At 47.0% G+C, this 26,744-nt stretch overlaps 2 non-coding genes and 1 pseudogene across 2 annotated transcripts; all 3 read right to left on the reverse strand.

Annotated features, from left to right (window-relative positions):
- Nucleotides 1-221: 221 nt before the first annotated feature.
- LOC149548499 (25S ribosomal RNA) lies at nucleotides 222-4,614 on the reverse strand (annotated as a pseudogene).
- Nucleotides 4,615-4,838: 224 nt separating this feature from the next.
- LOC149548500 (5.8S ribosomal RNA) lies at nucleotides 4,839-4,992 on the reverse strand. Its single transcript, XR_016354982.1, has one exon. It is a non-coding gene; the product is annotated as a 5.8S ribosomal RNA (ribosomal RNA).
- Nucleotides 4,993-5,698: 706 nt separating this feature from the next.
- On the reverse strand, nucleotides 5,699-7,509 carry LOC149548501 (18S ribosomal RNA). Its single transcript, XR_016354745.1, has one exon. It is a non-coding gene; the product is annotated as an 18S ribosomal RNA (ribosomal RNA).
- Between the last annotated feature and the right edge of the window lie 19,235 nt (nucleotides 7,510-26,744).

Consider the following 26,744-nt stretch of genomic DNA (forward strand, 5'->3'; position numbering starts at 1 on the left):
GCAAACCCCACCTACCCAAAATTTGGCACTTGGAAGATTTTCCCGCACTCGCACAAATTGCAAACCCCACCCGCCGGGAATTTGGCAGCTGAGAGATTGTTACGAGCTCGCAAGAAAAAACCTTGAAAACCCCACCCCCACCCAGAATTTGGCACTTGGGAGATTTAGTCGCCCTCGCACAAATTATAAACCCCACCCTCCTCAGAGTCAAAAAAGGTTTTACGAATCGAGGCGACAGAGGGCTAAATCTTAGTGGATCGTGACAGCAAGGCCACTATGCCACTTACAATACCCCGTCACTTATTTAAGTCGACTGCAAAAGATTCTTCTCGCCGACCACTTGAAATTAATATCAAAGGTTGCTCCAACGGGCTAGTGCACCGATCGGAGATGGCCAATGACATGGGCCCCTGGGAGTGCAAGAGCACCCCTACTGCGGGTCACGATGTAGCTGGAGAGAGATATGCACCGCATCTAGCATGGATTCTAACTTAGACGCATTCAATCATAGTCTGACACATGGTAGCTTCGCACCACTGACTTTTCAACCAAGTGCGATCACCAAATGTGTGAATCAACGATTCCTCTCGTACTAAGTTGAATTACTATAACGGCGCAGATCATCAGTAGGGTAAAACTAACCTGTTTCACGACGATCTAAACCCAGCTCACGTTCCCTATTGGTGGGTGAACAATCCAACACTTGGTGAATTCTGCTTCACAATGATAGGAAGAGCCGACATCGAAGGATCAAAAAGCAACGTCGCTATGAACGCTTGGCTGCCACAAGCTAGTTATCCCTGTGGTAACTTTTCTGACACCTCTAGCTTCAAATTCTGAAAGTCTAAAGGATCGATAGGCCACGCTTTCACGGTTTGTATTCATACTGAAAATCAAAATCAAATGAGCTTTTACCCTTTTGTTCCACATGAGATTTATGTTCTTATTGAGCTCATCTTAGGACACCTACGTTGTAATGGACACCCCTGGATGTCCTAAAAAACTAAACCAAATTGCTGAAAGGAATTATGTCAAACAATTTGCATTCAACTTCTTAAAACCCCTTATAACTCTAAAAATCAAACGTTTATTTGTTTGTTGTGTTTCGTGCATGGAATTGGTATCATACAACATAAACAAGAAAGAAACTACAACAATATGCAAAGTGGAAATGAACTGCTGCTAATAAAATGTTATTTTCAGAATTCATAAAACCAAATACATGGCAGATTTATCAACTCACTAATTACTTCAGCAATATTGTCATAATACTCCAGCCCATGCTTACGAACTTGTTGCTACAATACTTTGTCCTCCAATCAGTCCACTACCTTCATAATACCATTCCCTCCAAGCGGCATAAGCATTGGACAAGTAGTGAAGAAGATATGAGCAAAATATCAAATCTGCCTGTAGCCGGAAATGCAACTAAACTGCCTGATAATTAAGTCAATAAGAAAGAATTCCAAAGGCCAAACCCCAAGGGAATGACATCTAGAATGTTACAAGAGAGGATTGACGTCCTCAAATGCCAAGAACAAAGCTGCAACTCACACACCAATTTCTTCTCATATTCAACCTGCCTAATGAAGCCACAAATGCTTCCTTTTATTCTATTCCCACGGGTCCGCTCAACTCATATGGGCAATGTGGGATAAAAGATGTATAATATAAAACATATATTAAAATACCCCTTATGTCTCCTTTGGGTACACATCACCATAAAATAAATATTAAAGTAAAAATTTAATATTTTACAATTAAATTAGGTGTTACTTTAATAAAACTTCAGGCATTAAAATGTATTAGCAATCAGACTCCGAATAATGCGAGTGATAGCTCATCGGAAAGCTCTCACCGAGGAGTATCGAATCCAATCACCAAAATTGACCTGCATTGTGTCCTGCTGACTTACTAAAAATAGTAAGTATGCTCGAAACTGAGTAAATCAACTTCGTTTTGGCCCAAACTGGAAATGACTAGGCCAAAACACTCCAAGATCCCATTAAACCCTTTGTTAGCCCTTGGGACCATGTAGAACAAGGCTAACACACACACACTTGGTCAACTACTAAAAGATGGGATCATTACATGCATTATCTTTTACTAGATGTGCCACCCTAGCCAAACTCCCCACCTAACAATGTCTTCCGCCCAGATCAGCGTGCCTAGATGCACCTTAAGGCCAAAAATAGGGGCATTTCCCCATCTCCACCTCATGGAATAAGTAAAATAACGTTAAAAGTAGTGGTATTTCACTTGTGCCCGAAAGCTTCCACTTGTTCTACACCTCTCAAGTCATTTCACAAAGTTAGACTAGAGTCAAGCTCAACAGGGTCTTCTTTCCACGCTGATACCGCCAAGCCCATTCCCTTGGCTGTGGTTTTGCTAGATAGTAGATAGGGATAGTGGGAATATCATTAATCCATTCATGTGCATCACTAATTATATGACGAGGCATTTGGCTACCTTAAGAGAGTCATAGTTACTCCCACTGTTTACCTGCACTTGGTTGAATTTCTTCACTTTTACATTCAAAGCACTGGGTAGAAATCACATTGCATTAGCATCTGCAAGGACCATCACAATGCTTTGTTTTAATTAAACAGTCAAATTCCCCTTGTCCATACCAATTCTGAGTTGACTGTTCACCGCCTAGGGAAAGCCCTCCGAAGGGGGCGTCCTGTGTCTGTCACCCAATCGGCACGCGACGGCCTGCCCTTGCCGCAGGAGCAGCTCGAGCAGGCTACCAACAGCCCATGAGTTCGAGGTGCAGACCCCTAGGCCTAGCCCTCAGAGCCAATCCTTTTCCCAAAGTTATGAATCCATTTTGCTGACTTCCCTTACCTACATTGTTCTATTGACCAGAGGCTGTTACCCTTGGAGACCTGATGCGGTTATGAGTACGACCGAGCGTGAATGGTACTTGGTCCTCTAGATTTTCAAGGGCCACTGAAGGCACACCAGACACTGAGGGACGTGCAATGCTCTTCCAGCCGCTTGACCCTATCTCCAGTTGAACCGATTTCAGGGTGGGTAGGCTGTTAAAAGGAAAAGATAACTCTTCCCAGGGCCCCCGCTAACGTCTCCAGATTTCCTAATGTTAACCCGATTCCCTTTAGATGATCGCGTAAAGTGCGCCCTTGAAACAGGGTTTCCCCATCTCTTAGGATCGACTAACCCATGTCCAAGTGCTTTTCACATGGAACCTTTCCCCACTTCAGTCTTCAAAGTTCTCATTTGAATATTTGCTACTACCACCAAGACCTGCACCGGGGGCCGGTCCACCTAGGCTCACGCCCAAGGTTTTGCAACAACCCCCGCATCCTCCTACTCATCGGAGCTTGGCACTTGCCTCGACGGTCGAGTATAGGTTGCGCGCTTCTGGTCCATCCATTTTCGGGGCTAGTTGATTCGGCAGGTGAGTTGTTACACACTCCTTAGCGGATTTTGACTTCCATGACCACCGTCCTGCTATCTTAATCAACCAACACCCTTTGTGGGATCTGGGTTAGCACGCAATTTGGCACCATAACTTGGCTTTCGGTTCATCCTGCATCACAAGTTCTACTTACCAAAAATGGCCCACTTGGAGCTCGTGATTCCGTGGCATGCCTCAACAGAGCAATCGCGCTGACTTACCTATTTAAAGTTTGAGAATAGGTTGAGGGCGTTATGCCCCTGATGCCTCTAATCATTTGCTTTACCCGATAAAACTCGCACATGAGCTCTAGCTATCCTGAGGGAAACTTTAGAGGAAACCAGCTACTAGACAGTTCGATTAGTCTTTCACCCCTATACCCAAGTTAGATGAATGATTTGCATGTCAGTATCACTGCGGGCCTCCACCAGAGTTTCCTCTGGCTTTGCCCTGCTCAGGCGTAGTTCACCATCTTTCGGGTCCCAACAGGTGTGCTGGCACTCAAACCCTTCACAAAAGATCAGGGTTGGTTGGCGATGCACCCCCCGAGAGGGGATCTCGCTAGTCAGCTTCCTTGCGCCTCACGGGTTTTCCCAACCTGCCAACTCGCACACATGTTAGACTCCTTGGTCCATGTTTCAAGATGGGTCAAATGGAAAGCCCGCTGGCCAGCGCCATGAGCGCACAGGTGCCCGAGAGCCCACCGTAAAGGTGCGCGCTTCACTCCTCGACTACTGTGATGGAAGTATTTATGCGATGACAAGGTCATGCTTGTGCCGTCGCGATAGTCCGCACTGGCACGTTCCTCGAACTGAGCGACGGACCGGCTCACACCATTTCGCATACTTTTTCGCTATTGGTCTCTCACCCATATTTAGCCTTGGATGAAATTTACCACCCGATTAGGGATACATTCCCAAACAACCCGACTCACCGACAGCGCCTCGTGGTGCGATAGGGTCTAGGCCTGACAGGGCTCTCACCCTCTCTGACACCCACTTCTAGGGGACTTGGGCCTAGTCCGTCATTGAGGATGCTTCTACAGACTACAATTTGACAGGTGCAGCCATTGATTTTCATGCTGGACTCTTCCCGGTTTGCTCGGTGTTACTAGGGGAATCCTGGTAAGTTTCTTTTCCTCCACTTATTGATATGCTTAAACTCAGCGGGTACTCATGCCTGACTTGGGGACGTGATAAAGATGCAGCAATGCCCACACTGCGACAGGCCGCTAAGCCCAAAATAAAGTTCCTCACAAGGAATCGTTCGATCGACACAAACCAACGCCAGCCTTTGCGAGCCACCGCTCGTCGCGATGGATTGACGGACCTCGTGCCCATTTCAGCCAACTGTGTGCCACTTGCAGACGTAGATGACCATTTCTGCTCCTCGCTGGGAAGGGAAAAATTTTGTAGTGCGACACCCAAGAAGATGTGCCCTTGGCCGAGGCCTCAAGCGCAACTTGCGTTCAAAGACTTGATGATTCACGGGATTTTGAAATTCACACTAAGTATCGCATTTTGCTACATTCTTCATCGTGGCAAGAACTGAGATATCCATTGCCAAGAGTCATGATTTTGTTTTGTTTTTGTCTTTCGATGACCCAAGCATGCAAGGCGCTGGCTCGTGCTTCATTCTTTGGATTTCTAAGGTGTGCGATGCACCCGTGTGTTGGGTGTTGACACATCCCGAACCCTAAGCACCCAATGGGTGCGACGAGGAATGTTGTGGTGTGTCCCCGCCCCATCACCTCGCAAAGGTGGGAGGCAATGCATGGGAGAGCCGTGTCAGCAGACGGGGCCCCTGCCTCGCAAATCATGTGAGTGCACCCATCCTAAACACAGAACACTCCAAGCGACAAGTCAACACACCTGGGCAAGGCAACGGGGGGTTACGGCAGTCCTGACTTGCCGCCGTCGAAATGATGGATCCCTGGCACAGCACTGCGCACGTGATCGGACCATGAAATCTCAACGGGGGACGAGGCTCGGACCCCCTCTGAAATGCAACTGAGAAGAGACCTCTTGCTTCGACATGGATGTTGTTAGAAGGCACCGATCCTAATCCAGATTGCATCCGAGACTCTTCTTTGCCCCGCGGGGAATTCGCGCTTTCGATCACGGGCATTTGATGTGACCCTCGACCTCGACGGTGTTGGACCCGTAGCTTGGCCATCCAACACATCGCTGCAGGGCCGAGTGTCTACACATCACCAAGATTTCAGGGGCGGGGAGGAGGCCAGCTCCATCCCCTACATGATTCAGGGTCTCGAACTGACAATGATCCTACCGCAGGTTCACCTACGGTAACCTTGTTACAACTTCTCCTTCCTCTAAATGATAAGGTTCAGTGAACTTCTCGCGACATCGCCGACAGGAACTGCCGTTGTCGCCATGATTCGAACACTTCATCGGATCATTCAATCATTAGGAGCGATGGGTGGTGTGTACAAAGGGCAGGGACGTAGTCAACGTGAGGTTATGACTCACACTTACTAAGAATTCCTTGTTGAAGATCAATAATTGCAATGATCTATCCCCATCACGTTGCAATTTGGTAAGATTTCCCAAACCTTTCGGGCCAGGGAGAGAAACTCGTTGGTTGCATCAGTGTAGCGTGCGTGTGGCCTAGAACATCTAAGGGCATCACAGACCTGTTATTGCCTCAAACTTTCATGGCCTAGGAGGCCATATTCCCTCTAAGAAGCTGGCCATGAAGGGGAACCTCCACGTAGCTAGTTAGCAGGCTGAGGTCTCATTCGTTAACAGAATTAACCAGACAAATTGCTCCACCAACTAAGAATGGCCATGCACCACCACCCATAGAATCAAGAAAGAGCTCTCAATCTATCAATCCTTACTATGTCTGGACCTAGTAAGTTTCCCCGTGTTGAGTCAAATTAAGCCGCAGGCTCCACTCCGAGTGGTGCCCTTCCATCAATTCCTTTAAGTTTCAGCCTTGCGACCATACTCCCCCCGAAACCCAAACACTCTAATTTCTCAGAAGGTGCTGGCGGAGTCCTTAGAGCAACATCCGCCGATCCCTGGTCGGAATTGTTTATGGTTGAGACTAGGACGGTATCTGATCGTCTTTGAGCCCCCAACTTTCATTCTTGATTAAAGAAAACATCCTTGGCAAATGCTTTCACAGTGGTTCGTCTTCCATAAATCCAAGAATTTCACCTCTGACAATGAAATACAAATGCCCCCGACAGTCCCTAATAATCATTACTCTGGTCCTGAAGGCCAACGAAATAGGACCAGACTCCTATTGCGTTATTCCATGCTAATGTATTCAGAGCGTAGGCTTGCTTTGAGCACTCTAATTTTTTCAAAGTAACAGTGCTGAAACTGTGACCTAGCCAATTAAGGCCAAGAACACACTGCCAGCAGAATGGACGTGAGGGCCAGTGCACACCCAGAAGGCAAACCGACCATGACGACCCAAGGTCCAACTACAAGCTTTTTAACTGCAACATCTTAAATACATGCTATTGGAGCTGGAATTACCATGACTGCTGGCACCAGACTTGCCCTCCAATGGATCCTCGTTAAGGGATTTAGATTGTACTCATTCCAACTACCAGACTCCATGAGCCCAGTATTGTTATTTATTGTCACTACCTCCCCATGTTAGGATTGGGTAATTTGCGCGCCTGCTGCCTTCCTTGGATGTTGTAGCCGTTTCTCAGGCTCCCTCTTTGGAATCGAACCCTAATTCTCCATCACCCGTCACCGCCATGGTAGGCCTCTATCCTACCATTGAATGTTGATAAGGCATAAATTTTAATGAAGAGTCACCAGTACAAAGGCCGTGCGATCCGTCGAGTTATCATGAATCATCGAAATAGTGGGTGAGCCCACGCTGGCCTTTTATCTAATAAATGCATCCCTTCTGAGAGTCAAGATTTGGTGCATGTATTAGCTCTAGAATTACTACGGTTATTCGAGTAGAAAAGTACCATCAAAGAAACTATAACTGATTTAATGAGCCATCCGCAGTTTCACAGTCTGAAATAGTTCATACTTAGACATGCATGGCTTAATCTTTGAGAAAAGCATATGACTATTGGCAGGATCGACCAGGTAGCTTCTAACAATGAGGGGACCCCCAAGACCTGCTATAGCCAAGGGATTCCCACCGCGATGGGAAACTAAAATTTGCATTTGCTCCGTTATGCATCCAAACATAATCCACCACACAAGCAACAAGAATGATGTTAACAGCACATGCAGGACTCGCAACACTAAAAGATTTCACACAAGAGGAAAGTGTCCCATCGTCGACTGGAGAGGGCCAAATAGGGAGCCTTGGTTCATAGGCACCTAGGAAGAACATCCAGTATGGAACACTTTACCCTCAAACTCACTATTGCCACTACTCAAAAAGAAGCCTCGAGTCTGTACGAGATGCACTGTGCATGTAGCCACCTCAATTGTAAGGCCACTCAGAGACATCCATTTCCCAGGCATATGCCCCCTACACGCCTGTTGAGGTGCACCCACATAGAAAAAATCCTTCTCAACCACACATAACATTTTCCCATGATGAAGAGCTGGTTGTCAAAGTGCCAACGGAGACCACCGTGCTAAAGGGTGAAGGGTCGTGCAAGTTGAAAACATGGTTGGTTATGCCATTGGCGGGGGCATCACTGTGCATGCTACCACCTCAATTATATGGCTGCTCAAGAGCATCGTGTATAACACCCCCTCCACACATTTATAGGTGATAAGAGCCCGCCCGCATACACAGACATGTCTAACCTCTAGCAAATATCTCCTTTCCTAGCATAGCCTTGCTAACCATTCCCCGTGACACGTGATCTGCCAGCGCAGGTACAAAAAAGTTCCTATGAGTGAACACTCACACTAGTGTTATCGGACAAGCTTGAATCTCATGCACATGCACATATCGAAGAACTACACTGTGAGGGAACCACCCGTGAGCACCCACATCTCAAAAAAAAGCATTTGTGTGATTTCTTCACCTAGACAAACACGTTGGGCTTGTACTTGTCGGAGCATTGCAAAGACAAGCACTCTGGTTCGTAGGAGCCTAAGAAGAACATCTTGTACGAAACCCGTTCACCCAAAATGCTCGAATCATAAATGCTCGCAGCAGAGTCATAATGCAAAGATGTAGACCGCACACACGAACGAGTAAGGACAATTAGAGACATCCATTTCCCAGGCATATGCCCCCTACATGCTTTTTGGTGCACCTCGAACAAACGGCCATACTTCGACAAGCCCTCACAGAATTTCACATCTGAAGAGAGATGAAATGCCTTGGGCTTTTTGTCCACACAATGCAAACACCGAACACTCTCTTTAGGGGGGAGTGGAAGAAGAGTATCTCCCGCAGAACCCATGAGCCGCAGCCATTCGGATCGCACAGGGCAGGACAGGGCATGGAGAGTTTTCGCATCCAAACAAAAATTATGGGTAATACTCTATGCTTCTACTGGCCCAGACCACAAAGGCTGTCACGACAGTGCCATGCACTTCTGTAGGATGAGACAGTGAAGAGGCGAGCACGCACCGAGAATGCACTAGCAAATAAATTATGCGGCAACCAAACCTTTCACCAGCCCCCCTCTCAATCCCAAGTCTCTACCGATCGGCAAAAACATAGGGTAGAGAGTGGACCCTTGATGAAATTAGGGACGTAGATCAATGCACCCGTGCAACCATATCTTTCCTTCTTGCCGTCCGGGTAGGATAAAAATGCAATGATAGAACGTGCCGATGAGACGGAGCCCTTGGCTAAAAGATACAACTCCATACACACTCAGGAACAAGCGCATCTTAGAATCGAACACCAAATGTGTAGTGTGTTGCAAGCTGTGCAGACACCTACATATAGGGTATATCCAACAAAACAAAGCAACAAGTACTTCCCACTAGCTCCGCCATTATGATTACCGAATGGGATATACTCACCGCCATAGATTAATGACCATCATTACCATCTGGGAATAGATACAAGCAAATCGAGCTTCATCCAATCAACTAGATGAATTTCACCTTGAAGGGGCCCAATCCAAAAGTTCCAGAGGTCATCTCCTGGAACTCTCAAGAACAAGGCCCATCTTACATGCAAACTCTGCTACTGCGCAAACATAGGTTGCAATTAAAGAGAAATTGCAAGGCCATCACAATGTCCCGAGGCCAATGCTTCGACTAAGTCAATTTTCTCTTGCAATCACCATGCCGCCATTCACAGAGAGATCTCCCCATTCACTTGTGACATGACACACAATCCAAGTTCTAGACGCGAGCTCGCCCTTGAAAGGCCACTTTCCAAGGCATCCCTTGATGACACATTGGAACAAAAACTGCTGTTGAACCATTCCCAATGTTGTGCCAATCGAGTTGGCACAGAGGCAACCTTGGGGAGCTCCCACGTAGCAATCGAGATGTCCTTTCATACCCACCTCTCACAAAGACCAATGTTAGCTGTGAACAAATTTGGAATCCAAGGGCTCGCATTCATCAATATCGTCGGCACTGGGTCTATATATAAAGGCCACGGAGAGGTTCTGAGAAGAGAAGCCCCCCCTGCTCACTCGCACAAACATCCCAAATTCTAGACACAAGCTCCTGCCCTTAGCATCGCTCTCCAGATCACTGCAGTGACACATTGGAATGACAACCACTATCGAACAACTCCCGAAATTGTGGCAATGGAGTGAGAAAGAAGAGCAACTTTGGGGAGAGGCGCATAGTAAATGGGCTGCTCCTTCATTCCACTCTTATATACAGATCTGATGTCACTGATTTCATTTGGAATCTGAGGCTACATTCATCCTTGCCCACACGAGCAATGGCTCTTCTGATCGAATGGCCATGGGGAGCTTCTGATAACAAAAGCTCCCTTGTCACTCATGATGTGCAGCCCAACTGCTAGACGATGGCTCACCCTTCAGATCGCTGCCTAGGCAACCACCACAATGGCACCATTGGAATGACAACCGCTGCCGAACCATTCCAAAAATTTTGCACCAAAGAAGTTGTTGCGAAGAGAATGACTCTGGGGAGACAGCACTCGCATAGCGAAATTGGGATGGGTTCATGGCCCTTCCAATAGAAACGATGCAGGTGCCAATATTCAAAATCCGAATAACGTGTCTTTCTCGAACACCAGCACCGATTCTATTGGGGAGGGTCACCGAGAGCTTTTGTTATCAAAGCCTCCCATTGTAGGAATGATAGGCATGAAAAATTTTTTGCTAGAGCGCCAAGCACCCACCTCATGGCTAGAGACAAGGGCTCGCCATTAGATCAACTTCGAAATCGCAGAACAGACACGGTGTAGAATGGCAACCACTGCCATGTCTCTTCCATAGTTGCATCGGTCGAGTGATCGAAGAAGGTGATCTAAGAGAGGGTCCAAGCATAGGCATTCATTGGGGGATTCACGCCGATGGCATAAATTTATGCAATACCCAAGCAACACCAGATGGAGGTGCTAGAAGAGGGCTCTCATTTTAGATCGAGTTTTAAAATCACCAAGGAGATGCAGTGAGGGCTGGCAACCACTGCCAAACCATTTTCCAAAATTGTGCCAGCTAAGTGACAAGAAAACATGATCTAAAGGAGAGTTGAGGAAAAGAACATCGAGGGTGGGCTTCATGCCCCTCTAATTGATTCAGCATCGACGTCCACCATTTCAAAATCTGACATATCCATCCGCCTTGACATCGGCGTTGAATCAATGAGAGGGGCACGGGAGAGGCTCACGGTAACCACCTCTCCTCTATAAGCTATTAGTGCGAGGCTCGCTCTACATTAGAAATTAGCGAACACACTAACAACTGCCTTAAAAATCCAAATCCTTGAAAATTTTGACCAAACAGCCATTCACGACCCTATTTTTTATGAGCTCGGTAGAGGAGCAAAAGATTGTAATCGATTAGGAGATGTGATTTCATGGAGCCAAGGGACTAAAATCGTCATCGTGCTCTTCTGATCAACTGGACAAATTTCACCTTGAAGGGGCCCAATCCAAAAGTTTCGGAGGTCATCTCTTGGAACTCTCAAGAACAAGGCCCATCTTTACATGCAAACTCTGCTACTGCGCAAACATAGGTTGCAATTAAAGAGAAATTGCAAGGCCATCACAATGGCCTGAGGCCAATGGCTTCGACTATGTCAATTTTCTCTTGCGATCACCATGCCGCCATTCACAGAGAGATATCCCCATTCACTTGTGATGTGACACAAAATCCAAGTGCTAGACGCGAGCTTGCCCTCGAAAGAAAGACCACTTTCCAAGACATCCCTCGATGAGACATTGGAACAAAAACCTCTGTCAAACCATTCCCAATGTTGTGCCGATCGAGTTGGCATAGAGGTGACCTTAGGGAGCTCCCGCATAGCAACCAAGATGTGCTTTTGTGCCCATCTCTCACAAAAACCAATGTTAGCTGTGAACAAATTTGGAATCCAAGGGCTCGTATCCATCGATATCATCGCCACTGGGTCTATATACAAAGGCCACAGAGAGGTTCCGATAAGAGAAGCTCCCCTGCTCGCTCACGCAAACATCCCAAATTCCATACACAAGCTCCCGCCCTTAGCATCGCTCTCTAGATCACTGCAATGACACATTGGAATGACAACCGCTGTCGAATAACTCCCGAAATTGTGGCAATGGAGTGAGAAAGAAGAGCAACTTTGGGGAGTCGTGCATAGCAAATGGGTTGCTGCTGCTTCATTGCGCTCTTAAATAGATTCGACGTAGTTGATTTTGTTTGGAATTCAAGGCTGCATTCATCCTTGCTCACACAAGAAATGGCTCTTCTAATCGAATGGCCACAGGGAGCTTCCGATAACAAAGGCTCCCTTTTCACTTGTGATGCATAGCCCAACTACTAGACGATGGCTTGCCCTTTAGATCGCTGCCCAGGCAACCACCACAATGGCACCATTGGAATGACAACCGCTGCTGAACCATTCTAAAAATTTTGTGCCAAAGAAGTTGTTGCATAGAGAATGACTCTGGGGAGAGAGCCCTTGCATAGCAAAATCAGGATGGCTTTACGGCCCTCCCAATAGAAATGATGCTGGTGCCAATATTCCAAATCTGAATAATGTGTCTTTCACAAACACCAGCACTGATTCTATTGGGGAGGGTCGCCGAGAGCTTTTGTTATCAAAGCTCCCATTTTAGCCGCAATAGGCACACAAAAAATTGCTAGAGCCCCAAGCACCCACCTCATGGCTAGACAAGGCCTCACCATTAAATCAACTTCGAAATCATTGAACAGACGTGCTATGGAATGACAACCACTGCCAAGCCTCTCCCATAATTATGTCGGTCAAGTGATCAAAGAAGGTGATCTAAGAGAGAGTCCAAGGCTAGGGATTCATTGGGGGATTTTCCCCGATAGAAAAAATTTATGCAATACTCGAGCAACACTGGACGGAGGTGCTAGATGAGGGCTCCCATTTTAGATCAAGTTTTAAAATCACCAAGTAGATGCGGTGAGGTCTGGCAACCGCTGCCAAACCTTTTTCTAAAATTGCGCCAGCTGAGTGACAAAAAAATAAGATCTAAAGGAGAGTCCAGGAATATAACCTCGAGGGTGGGCTTCATGCCCCTCTAATTGATTCAACGTCGGCATCCACCATTTCAAAATCTGACATATCCATCCGCCCTGACACTGGCTTTGAATCAATGAGGGGGGCACAGGAGAGGCTCGCGGCAACCACCTCTCCCATTGTAGCTGCGATAGGCATGCAAAAAATTTCTAGAGCCCCAAGAACCCACGTGATGGCTAGACAAGGGCTCGCCATTAGTAGATCAACTTTGAAATCGCGGAATAGATGCACTATAGAATGGCAACCACTGCCAAGTCTCTTCTGTAATTGTGTCGGTCAAGTGATCGAAGCAGGTGATCTAAGAGAGGGTCCAAGGGTAGGCATTCGTTGGGGGATTTGCACCGATAGAAAAAATTTATGCAATACTTGAGCAACACCAAACGAAGGTGTTAGACGAGGGCTCCCATTTTAGATCCAGCTTTAAAATCACCAACTAGACACGGTGAGGGTTGGCAACCGCTGCCAAACCTTTAAATTGATTCAATGTCGGCGTCCACCATTTCAAAATCCGACATATCCATCCGCCCTATGAGCGGCATTGAATCAATGAGGGGGGCACGGGAGAGGCTCGCGGAAACCACCTCTCCCATTGTAGCCACGATAGGCATGCAAAAAATTTTGCTAGAGTGCCAAGCACCCACCTCATGGCTATAGACAAGGGCTTGCCATTAGATCAACTTCAAAATCATAGAACAGACACGATGTAGAATAGAAACCGCTGCCAAGTCTCTTTCGTAATTGCGTCAGTTGAGTGATTGAAGAAGGTGATCTAAGAGAGGGTCCAGGTCTAGGCATTCGTTGGGGGATTCACACCAATGGAAAAAATTTATGCAATACCTGAGGAACACCGAACAAAGGTGCTAGATGAGGGCTCCCATTTTAGATCAAGTTTTAAAATCACCAAGTAGATGCGGTGAGGGCTAGCAACCCCTACCAAACCTTTTTCTGAAATTGAGCCAGCTGAGTGACAAGAAAACATGATCTAAAGGAGAGTCCAAGAATAGCACCCTCGAGGGTGGGCTTCATGCCCCTCTAATTGATTCAACGTCAGCATCCACCATTTCAAAATCTGACATATCCATCCGCCCTGACAGCGGCGTTGAATTAATGAGGGGGGCATGGGAGAGGCTCGCGACAACCACCTCTCCCATTGTAGCCATGATAGGCATGCAAAAAATTTTACTAGAGCGCCAAGCACCTACCTCATGGCTACAGACAAGGGCTCGCCATTAGATCAACTTCAAAATTTCAGAATAGACGCGGTGTAGAATGGCAACCGCTGCAAAGTCTCTTCCGTAGTTGCGTCAGTCGAGTGATCGAAGAAGGTGATCTAAGAGAGGGTCCAAGCATAGGAATTCATTGGGGGATTCATGCCGATGGCATAAATTTATGCAATACCTGAGCAACACTGGATGGAGGTGCTAGATGAGGGCTCCCATTTTAGATCGAGTTTTAAAATCACCAAGTAGACGCGGTGAGGGCTGGCAACCACTGCCAAACCTTTTTCCAAAATTACGCTAGCTGAGTGACAAGAAAACATGATCTAAAGGAGAGTCGAGGAATAGCACATCGAGGGTGGGCTTCATGCTTCTCTAATTGATTCAATGTCGGCGTCCACCATTTCAAAAACTGACATATCCATCCACCTTGACACAAACATTGAATCAATGAGAGGGGCACGAGAGAGGCTCACAGCAACCACCTCTCTATATAAGCTATTAGTGCGAGGCTCGCTCTGCATTAGAAATTAGCGAACACACCGACATCCGCCTTAAAAATCCAAATCATTTAAAATTCTGACCAAACAACCATCCACGACCAAATTTTTTATGAGGTCGTCTAAGGAGCAAAAGATTGTCATCAGTTAGGAGATGTGAATTCATGGAGCCAAGGGAGTGAAATGGTCATCGAGCTCATCTGATCAACTGGATGAATTTCACCTTGAAGGGGCCCAATCCAAAAGTTCCAGAGGTCATCTCCTAGAACTATCAAGAAGAAAGGCCAATCTTTCATGCAAACTCTGCTACTGTGCAAACATAGGTTGCAATTATAGAGAACTTGCAAGGCCGTCACAATGGCCCGAGGCCAATGTTCCGACTACTAAGTCAATTTTCTCTTGCAATAACCATGCTTCCGTTCATAGAGAGATCTCCCCATTCACTTGTGATGACACACAATCCAAGTGCTAGACGCGAGCTCGCCCTTGAAAGGCTGCATTCCAAGACATCCCGATGACACATTGGAATTACAACCGCTATTGAACCATTCCCAATGTTGTGACGATCAAGTTTTCATAGAGGCGATCTTAGGGAGCTCCCGCGTATTGATTGGGAAGTGCTTTCATACCGATCTCTCACAAAAACCAATGTTAGCTGAACAATTTTGAATCAAAGGCTCGTATCCATCGATATCGTCGGCACTAGGTCTATATTCAAAGGCCACGGAGAGGATCCGATAAGAGAAGCTCCCCTGCTCGCTTGCACAAACATCTCCAAATGCTAGACGCAAGCTCCCGCCCCTAGCATCACTCTCTAGATCAGCGCAATGACACATTGGAACGATAATCGCTGTCGAACAACTCCCAAATTTGTGCAAATGGAGTAAGAAAGAAGAGCCAGATCAGGTTGACAAAAATGGCTAAGGCAGATCAATGACCTGGCGGGGTGACTTGATGAACGAACTTAAAGAGTCGACTTGGTGAGAGTAATTTTTGGGCTGACCTAGCAGGGTGACTTGATGAATGAACTTAAAGAGTCGACTTGGTGGGGTGACTTGATGAACGCACTTGAAGGGTCGACTTGGTGGGGTGACTCTATGAACAGACCTAAAGAGTTGACTTGGTGAGAGTACTTTGTGGGGTGACTTGATGAACAGACTTAAAGAGTCGACTTGGTGAGAGTACTTGGTGGGGTGACTTGATGAGCGCACTTGAAGAATTGACTTGGTTAGAGTACTTGGTGGGGTGACTTGATGAACGGACTCAAAGATTCGACTTGCTGAGATTACTTGGTGCCTCAACTTGATGAGTAGACTTAAAGAGTCCACTTGGCGAGAGTACTTGGCGGGGTGAACTGATGAACGGACTTAAAGAATCGACTTGGTGGGAGTACTTGGTTGGCCGAACTGGTGGGGTGACTTGATGAACGAACATAAAGAGTCGACTTGGTGAGAGTACTTGTACTTGTTCTGGTGACTTGATGAACAGACTTAAAGAGTCGACTTGGTGGGGTCACTTGATGAAAGGACTTAAAGAGTTGACTTGGTGAGAGTACTTGGTGGGGTGACTTGATGAAAGAACTTAAAGGGTCGACTTGGCAGGGTGACTTGGTGAACGGACCTAAAGAGTTGACTCGGTGAGAGAACTTGGTGGGGTGGCTTGATCAACAGACTCAAAGAGTTGACTTGGCGAGAGTACTTGGTGGCTTGACTTGATGAGTAGACTCAAAGAGTCCAATTGGTGAGAGTACTTTGTGGGGTGAACTGATGAACGGACATAAAGAGTCAACTTGGTGGGCCGACCTGGTGGGGTGACTTGATGAAGGGACATAAAGAGTCGACTTGGTGAGAGTACTTGTTCTGGTGACTTGATGAACAGACTTAAACAGTCGACTTGGTGGGGTGACTTGATGAAAGGACTTAAAGAGTCAACTTGGTGAGAGTACTTGGTTGGCTGACTTGATGAACGCACTTGAAGAATCAACTTGGGTAGAGTACTTGGTGGGGTGACTTGATGAATAGACTCAAAGAGTCGACTTGGTGAGAGTACTTGGTGGCTCGACTTGATGAGCAAACTTAAAGAGTCAACTTGGTGAGAGTACTTGGCAGGGTGAACTGATGAATGGACTTAAAGAATCAACTTGTAGGGAGTACTTGGTGGGCCGACCTGGTGGGGTGACCTGATGAACGAACTTAAAGAGTTGACTTGGTTAGAGTACTTGTTCTGGTGATTTGATGAACAGACTTGAAGAGTCGACTTGGTGTGGTGACTTTATGAAAGGACTTAAAGAGTCGACTTGGTGAGAGTACTTGGTGGGGCAACTTGATGAACAAACTTAAAGGGTCAACTTGGCGGGGTGACTTGATCAATGCACTTGTACGGTCGAGTTTTTGGGGTGACTTGATGAACGGAGCTAAAGAGCTAACCTGGTGAGAGTACTTGGTGGGGTGACTTGATGAACAAAGTTAAAGAGTCGACTCGGTGAGAGTACTTGGTCGGGTGAATTGATGAACGCACTTGAAGAATCGACTTGGTTAGAGTACTTGGTGGGGTGACTTCATGAACGAACTTAAAGAGTCGACTTGGTGGGCCAACCTAGCGGGGTGACTTGATGAATGAACTTAGAGAGTCCACTTGGTGAGAGTACTTGATGACTTGGTGGGCCGACCTAGCTGGGTGACTTGATGAACGAACTTAAAGAGTCCACTTGGTGGGCTGAACTGGTGGGGTGACCTGATGAACGAACCTAAAGAGTCAACTTGGTGAGAGTACTTGGTGGGCAAACATAGTAGGGTGATTTGATGAACGAACATAAATAGTCAACTTGGTGAGAGTACTTGGTGGGGTGACTTGATGAACGAACCTAAAGAGTCAACTTGGTGGGCCGACCTGGCAGGGTGACTTGATGAACGAACTTAAAGAGTCAACTTGGTGGGCCAACCTGGCAGGGTGACTTGATGAAAAAACTTAAAGAGTCGACCTAGTGAGAGTGTTTGGTGGGCCGACCTGGCAAGGTGACTTGATGGAATAACTTAAAGAGTCGACTTGGTGAGAGTACTCGGTGGGCTGACCTGGTCATGTGACTTGATGAACGAATTTAAAGAGTCGACTTGGTGGGCTGACTTGGCCGGGTGACTTGATGAATGAACTTAAAGAGTCGACTTGATGGGCCGACCTGACGAGGTTACTTGGTGAGAGTACTTGGTGGGCTGACTTGGTAGGGTGACTCAATGAACGAACTTAGAGAGTCAACTTTGTGAGAATACTTGGTGGGTCGAACTAGTAGGGTGAATTGATGAACGAACCTAAAGAGTCAACTTTGTGAGAGTACTTGGTGGGCCGACCTGGCGGGGTGACTTGATGATCGAACTTAAAGGGTCAACTTCGTGAGAGTACTTGGTGGGCTGACCTGGCAGAGCGACTTGATGAAGAACTTAAAGAGTTGAATTTGTGAGAGTACTTGGTGGGGTGACTTGATGAAGTAACCTAAAGAGTCAACTTTGTGAGAGTACTCGGTGGGCCGACCTAGCGGGGTGACTTTGTGAGAAAACTTAAAGAGTCGACTTGGTGAGAGTATTTGGTGGGCCGACCTGGCGGGGTGACTTGATGAACAAACTTAAAGAGTCAACTTGGTGAGAGTACTCGGTGGGCTGACCTAGTCACATGACTTGATGAACGAACTTAAAGAGTCAACTTGGTGAGCCGACTTGGCCGGGTGACTTGATGAACGAACATAAACAGTCAAGTTGGTGAGAGTACTTGGTGGGGTGACTTGATGAACAAACCTAAAGAGTCGACTTATGAGAGTACTCAGTGGGCCGACCTGGCGGGGTGAGTTGGTGAGCAAACTTAAAGAGTCGAGTTGGTGAGAGTACTTGGTGGGCTGACCTGGTGGGGTGACTTGATGAACGAACTTAAAGAGTCAACTTGGTGGGCCAAATTGGCAGAGTGACTTCATGAACGAACTTAAAGAGTCCATTTGGTGGGCCGACCTGGCAGGGTGACTTGATGAACAAACTTAAAGAGTCGACTTGGTGAGAGTAATTTGTGGGCTTACCTGGTGGGGTGACTTGATGAATGAACTTAAAGAGTCGACTTGGTGGGGTGACTTAATCAACGCACTTGAAGGGTCAACTTGGTGGGGTGACTCTATGAACGGACCTAAAGAGTTGACATGGTGAGAGTACTTGGTGGGGCGAATTGATGAACAGACTTAAAGAGTCAAATTGGTGAGAGTAATTGGTGGGCTGACTTAATGAGCACACTTGAAGAATCGACTTGGTTAGAGTACTTGGTGGGGTGACTTGATGAACGGACTAAAAGAGTCGACTTGCTAAGAGTACTTGGTGGCTCAACTTGATGAGCAGACTTAAAGAGTTCACTTGGTGAGAGTACTTGGTGGGGTGAACTGATGAACGGACTTAAAGAATCGACTTGGTGGGAGTACTTGGTTGGCCAAACTGGTGGGGTGACTTGATGAACGGACATAAAGAGTCGACTTGGTTAGAGTACTTGTACTTGTTCTGGTGACTTGATGAACAGACTTAAAGAGTCAACTTGGTGGGGTCACTTGATGAAAGGACTTAAAGAGTTGACTTGGTGAGAGTACTTGGTGGGGTGACTTGATGAAAGAACTTAAAGGGTCGACTTGGCGGGGTGACTTGGTGAACGGACCTAAAGAGTTGACTTGGTGAGAGCACTTGGTGGGGTGACATGATGAACGGACTCAAAGAGTCGACTTTGTGAGAGTACTTGGTGGCTCGACTTGATGAGCAGACTCAAAGAGTCCACTTGGTGAGAGTACTTGGCGGGGTGAACTGATGAACAGACTTAAAGAGTCCACATGGTGGGAGTACCTGGTGGGGTGACTTGATGAAGGGACATAAAGAGTCAACTTGGTGAGAGTACTTGTTCTGGTGACTTGATGAATAGACTTAAACAGTCGACTTGGTAGGGTGACTTGATGAAAGGACTTAAAGAGTCAACTTGGTGAGAGTACTTGGTGGGGTGACTTGATGAACGCACTTGAAGAAACGACTTGGTTAGAGTACTTGGTGGGGTGACTTGATGAACGAACTCAAAGAGTCGACTTTGTGAGAGTACTTGGTGGCTCGACTTGATGAGCAGACTTAAAGAGACAACTTGGTGAGAGTACTTGGCGAGGCGACTTGATGAACAGACTTAAAGGGTGGACTTGGCGGGGTGACTTGATCAACGCACTTGAAGGGTCGAGTTGGTGGCGTGACTTGATGGATAGACCTAAAGAGTTGACCAGGTGAGAGTACTTGGTGGGGTGACTTGATGAACGAACTTAAAGAGTCGACTTGGTGGGCTGACCTAGCAGGGTGACTTGATGAACGAACTTAGAGAGTCGACTTGGTGAGAGTACTTGCTGACTTGGTGGGCCGACCTGGCCGAGTGACTTGATGAAAAAACTTAAAGAGTCCACTTGGTGGGATGACCTGGTGGGGTGACACTATGAATGAACCTAAAGAGTCGACTTGGTGAGAGTACTTGGTGGGAATAGATAACGGGGTGATTTGATGAACGAACTTAAAGAGTCGACTTGGTCAGAGTACTTGGTGGGGTGAATTGATGAACGAACCTAAAGAGTCGACTGAGTGGGCCGACCTGGCATGGTGACTTGATGAACAAACTTAAAGAGTTGACTTGGTGAGCCAACCTGGCAGGGTGACTTGATGAACAAACTTAAAGAGTCAACTTGGTTAGAGTACTTGGTGGGCCGACCTGGCAAGGTGACTTGATGAACAAACTTAAAGAGTCAACTTGGTAGGCCGACTCAGCCGGGTGACTTGATGAACGAACTTAAAGAGTCAACTTGGTTGGCCGACCTAGCGGGGTGACTTGGTGAGAGTACTTGGTGGGCTGACCTGGCAAGGTGACTCGATGAACAAACTTAGAGAGTCGACTTTGTGAGAGTACTTGGTGGGTCAAACTGGCGGGGTGACTTGATGAAGGAACTTAAAGAGTTGACTTGGTGAGAGAACTTGGTGGGCCGAGCTGGCAAAGTGAATTGATGAACAAACCTAAAGAGTCAAATTTGTGAGAGTACTTGGTGGGCTGATCTGGCTGGGTGACTTGATGATGAAACTTAAAGGTTCAACTTGGTGAGAGTACTTGGTGGGCCGACCTGGCAGAGCGACTTGATCAACGAACTTATAGAGTCAACATTGTGAGAGTACTTGGTGGGGTGACTTGATGAACAAACCTAAAGAGTCCACCTAGTGAGAGTACTTGGCGGGCTGACCTGGTGAGAGTACTTGGTGGGCCGACCTGGCAGGGTGACTTGATGAGCAAACTTGAAGAGTCGACTTGGTGAGAGTACTTGGTGGGATGACCTGGCAGGGTGACTTGATGAACGAACTTAAAGAGTCGACCTTGTGGACCGACTTGGCAGAGTGACTTCATGAACAAACTTAAAGAGTCAACTTGGTGGGCCGACCTGACGAGGTGACTTGATGAACAAACTTAAAGAGTCGACTTGGTGAGAGTAATTTTGTGGGCTAACCTAGCGGGGTGACTTGATGAATTAACTTAAAGAGTCAACTTGGTGGGGTAACTTGATGAATGCACTTGAAGAATCGACTTGGTTAGAGTACTTGGTGGGGCGACTTGATGAACTAACAAAAAGAGTCGACTTGGTGGGCTGACCTGCGGGGTGACTTGATGAACAAACTTAGAGAGTCGACTTGGTGAGAGTACTTGGTGACTTGGTGGGCCGACCTGGCTGGGTGACTTGATGAACGAACTTAAAGAGTCCACTTGGTGGGCCGACCTGGCGAGGTCACTTGATGAATGAACCTAAAGAGTCAACTTGGTGAGAGTACTTGGTGGGGTGACTTGATGAATGAACCTAAAGAGTCAACTTGGTGGGCCGACCTGGTAGGGTGACTTGATGAACGAACTTAAAGAGTCAACTTGGTGGGCGGACCTGGTAGGGTGACTTGATGAACAAACTTAAAGAGTCAACTTGGTGAGAGTACTTGGTGGGCCGACCTGGCAGGGTGACTTGATGAACAAACTTAAAGAGTCGACTTGGTGAGAGTACTCGGTGGGCTAACATAGTCACGTGACTTGATGAATGAACTTAAAGAGTTGACTTGGTGGGCCAAATTGGTTGGGTGACTTGATGAACAAACTTAAAGAGTCAACTTGGTGGGTCGAACTAGTGGGGTGACTTGGTGAGAGTACTTGGCGGGCTTACCTGGCAGGGTGACTTGATGAACGAACTTAGAGAGTCGACTTTGTGAGAGTACTTGATGGGTCAAACTGGCGGGGTGACTTGATGAAGGAACTTAAAGAGTCAACTTGGTGAGAGAACTTGGTGGGCCGAGCTGGCAGTTTGAATTGATGAATGAACCTAAAGAGTCAACTTTGTGAGAGTACTTGGTGGGCCGACCTGGCGAGGTGACTTGATGACTAAACTTAAAGGGTCGACTTTGTGAGAGTACTTGGCGAGCCGACCTGTCAGAGTGACTTGATGAACAAACTTAAAGAGTCAACTTGGTGAGAGTACTTGGTGGGGCGAGTTGATGAACAAACCTAAAGAGTCGACTTGGTGAGAGTACTCGGTGGGCCGACCTAGCGGGGTGACTTGGTGATCAAACTTAAAGAGTTGACTTGGTGAGAGTACTTGGTGGGCTGACCTGGCGAGGTGACTTGATGAACGAACTTAAAGAGTTGACTTGGTGGGCCAACTTGGCAGAGTGACTTCATGAACAAACTTAAAGAGTCCACTTGGTGGGCCGACCTGGGGGGGTAACTTGATGAACAAACTTAAAGAGTTGACTTGGTGAGAGTAATTTGTGGGCTGACCTTGTAGGGTGACTTGATGAATTAACTTAAAGAGTCAACTTGGTGGGGTGACTTGATGAACACACTTGAAGGGTCGACTTGGTGGGGTGACTCTATGAATGGACCTAAAGAGTTGACTTGGTGAGAGCACTTGGTGGGGTGACTTGATGAACAGACTCAAAGAGGCGACTTGGTGAGAGTACTTGGTGGCTCAACTTGATGAGCGCACTTGAAGAATCGAATTGGTCAGAGTACTTGGTGGGGTGACTTGATGAATGGACTCAAAGAGTCAACTTGCTGAGAGTACTTGGTGGCTCAACTTGATGAGCAGACTTAAAGAGTCCACTTGGTGAGAATACTTGGTGGGGTGAACTGATGAACGGACTTAAAGAATCGACTTGGTGGGAGTACTTGGTTGGCTGAACTGGTGGGGTGACTTGATGAACGGACATAAAGAGTCAACTTGGTGAGAGTTCTTGTACTTGTTCTGGTGACTTGATGAATGGACTTAAAGAGTCGACTTGGTGGGGTGACTTGATGAAAGGACTTAAAGAGTCAACTTGGTGAGAGTTCTTGGTCGGGTGACTTGATGAACACACTTGAAGAATAAACTTGGTTAGAGTACTTGGTGGGGCGACTTGATGAATGAACTTAAAGTGTTGACTTGGTGCACCGACCTGGCAAGGTGACTTGATGAACAAACTTAGAGAGTTGACTTGGTGAGAGTACTTGGTGACTTGGTGGGCCGACCTGGCCGGGTGACTTGATGAACGAACTTAAAGAGTCCACTTGGTGGGCCGACCTGGCAGGGTGACTTGATGAATGAACCAAAAGAGTCAACTTGGTGAGAGTACTTGGTGGGCAGACATAGCGGGGTGATTTGATGAGCGAACTTAAAGAGTCGACTTGGTGAGAGTACTTGGTGGGGTGACTTGATGATCGAACCTAAAGAGTCGACTTGGTGGGCTAACCTGGCAGGGTGACTTGATGAACGAACTTAAAGAGTCGACTTGGTGGCCCGACCTGGCAGGGTGACTTGATGAAAAAACTTAAAGAGTCAACTTGGTGAGAGTACTTGGTGGGCCGACCTTGTGGGGTGACTTGATGAACAATCTTAAAGAGTCGACTTGGTGAGAGTACTCGGTGGGCTGACCTAGTCACGTGTGTTGATGAACGAACTTAATGAGTCGACTTGGTGAGCCAACTTGGCCGGGTGACTTGATGAACGAATTTAAAGAGTTGACTTGGTGGGTCGAACTAGTGGGGTGACTTGGTGAGAGTACTTGGTGGGCTGACCCGGCAGGGTGACTTGATGAACGAACTTATAGAGTCGAGTTTGTGAGAGTACTTGGTTGGTCGAACTGGCAGGGTGACTTGATGAACCAGCTTAAAGAGTCAACTTGGTGAGAGAACTTGGTGGGCCGAGCTGGTGGGGTGAATTGATGAACGAACCTAAAGAGTCGACTTTGTTAGAGTACTTTGTGGGCCGACCTGGCGGGGTGACTTGATGACCGAACTTAAAGGGTCGACTTGGTGAGAGTACTTGGTGTGCTGACCTGGCAGAGCGACTTGATGAATGAACTTAAAGAGTCGACTTGGTGAGAGTACTTGGTGGGGTGACTTGATGAACAAACCTAAAGAGTCGACTTGGTGAGAGTACTCGGTGGGCTGACCTGGCGGGGTGACTTGGTGAGCAACCTTAAAGAGTCAAGTTGGTGGGCTGACCTGGCAGGGTGACTTGATGAATGAACCTAAAGAGTCAACTTGGTGGGCCGACTTGGCAGAGTGACTTCATGAACGAACTTAAAGAGTCCACTTGGTGGGCCGACCCTGCGGGGTGATTTGATGAATGAACTTAAAGAGTCGACTTGGTGAGAGTAATTTGTGGGCTGACCTGGCGAGGTGACCTGATGAATGAACTTAAAGAGTCGACTTGGCGGGGTGACTTGATGAATGCACTTGAAGGGTCAACTTGGTAGGGTGACTCTATGAATGGACCTAAAGAGTTGACTTGGTGAGAGTACTTGGTGGGGTGACTTGATGAACAAACTTAAAGAGTCTACTTGGTGAGAGTACTTGGTGGGGTGACTTGATGAGCACACTTGAAGAATTGACTTGGTTAGAGTAATTGGTGGGGTGACTTGATGAACGAACTCAAAGAGTCGACTTGCTGAGAGTACTTGGTGGCTCGACATGATGAGCAGACTTAAAGAGTCCACTTGGTGAGAGTACTTGGTGGGGTGAACTAATGAATGGACTTAAAGAATCGAATTTGTGGGAGTATTTTGTTGGCCGAACTGGTGGGGTGACTTGATGAACGGACATAAAGAGTCAACTTGGTGAGAGTACTTGTACTTGTTCTGGTGACTTGATGAACAGACTTAAAAAGTTGACTTGGTGGGGTCACTTGATGAAAGGACTTAAAGAGTTGACTTGGTGAGAGTACTTGGTCAGGTGACTTGATGAAAGAACTTAAAGGGTCGACTTGGCGGGGTGACTTGGTGAACGGACCTAAAGAGTTGACTTGGTGAGAGCACTTGGTGGGGTGACTTGATGAACGGACTCAAAGAGTCGACTTGGTGAGAGTACTTGGTGGCTCGACCTGATGAGCAGACTCAAAGAGTCAACTTGGTGAGAGTACTTGGCGGGGTGAACTGATGAATGGACTTAAAGAGTCAACTTGGTGGGAGTACCTGGCGGGGTGACTTGATGAAGGGACATAAAGAGTCGACTTGGTGAGAGTACTTGTTCTGGTGACTTGATGAATGGACTTAAATAGTCAACTTGGTGGGGTGACTTGATGAAAGGACTTAAAGAGTCAACTTGGTGAGAGTACTTGGTGGGGTGACTTGACGAACGCACTTGAAGAATCAAATTGGTTAGAGTACTTGGTGGGGTGACTAGATGAACGGACTTAAAGGGTCGACTTGGCGGGGTGACTTGATGAACGGACCAAAAGAGTTGACTCGGTGAGAGTACTTGGCGGGGTGAACTAATGAACAAACTTAAAGAGTCAACTTGGTGGGAGTACTTGGTGGGCCGACCTGGTGGGGTGACTTGATGAATGGACTTATAGAGTCGACTTGGTTAGAGTACTTGTTCTGGTGACTTGATGAAAGGACTTAAAGAGTCAACTTGGTGGGGTGACTTGATGAACGGACTTAAAGGGTCGACTTGGCGGGGTGACTTGATGAACAGACCTAAAGAGTTGACTTGGAGAGAGTACTTGGCGGGGTGAACTGATGAATAGACTTAAAGAGTCGACTTGCTAGGCCCACCTGGTGGGGTGACTTGATGAACGGACTTATAGAGTCGACTTGGTGAGAGTACTTGTTTTGGTGACTTGATGAACAGACTTAAACAGTCGGCTTGGTGGGGTGACTTGATGAAAGGACTTAAAGAGTCAACTTGGTGGGGTGACTTGATGAATGAACTTAAAGGGTCGACTTTGCGGGGTGACTTGATGAATGAACCTAAAGAGTTGACTTGGTTAGAGTACTCGGTGGGGTGACCTGATGAACAGACTTAGAGAGTTGACTTGGTGAGAGTACTTGGTGGGCCGACTTGGTTGGGTGACTTTGTGAACGGACTTAAAGAGTCGACTTGGTGGGAGTACTTGGTGGGGTGACTTGATGAACAGACTTCAAGGGTCGAGTTGGCGAGGTGACTTGATGAACGATCCTAAAGAGTTGACTTGGTGAGAGTACTTGGTGTGATGACTTCATGAACAAACTTAAAGAGTCGAATTGGTGAGAGTACTTGGTGGGGTGACTTGATGAATGCACTCAAAGAGTCGACTTGGTGGGGTGACTTGATGAACATAGTTAAAGAGTCAACTTGGTGAGAGTACTTGGTCGGGTGACTTGATGAACGCACTTGAAGAATTGACTAGGTTAGAGTACTTGGCTAGGTGACTTGATGAACAAACTTAAAGAGTCGACTTGGTGAGACTACTCGGTTGGCTGACCTGGTCACGTGACTTGATGAACGAACTTAAAGAGTCAACTTGGTGGGCTGACTTGGTCGGGTGACTTGATGAACGAACTTAAAGAGTCGACTTGGTGGGTCGAACTAGCAGGGTGACTTGGTGAGAGTACTTGGTGGGCTAACCTAGCAGGGTGACTTGATGAACAAACTTAGAGAGTCGACTTTGAGAGAGTACTTGGTGGGTCGAACTGGCGGGTTG

Source organism: Cupressus sempervirens, chromosome 7, assembly GCF_028749045.1.
Source record: "Cupressus sempervirens isolate cs-2001-9-10 chromosome 7, ASM2874904v1, whole genome shotgun sequence".
NCBI classification, from domain to species: Eukaryota; Viridiplantae; Streptophyta; class Pinopsida; order Cupressales; family Cupressaceae; genus Cupressus; species Cupressus sempervirens.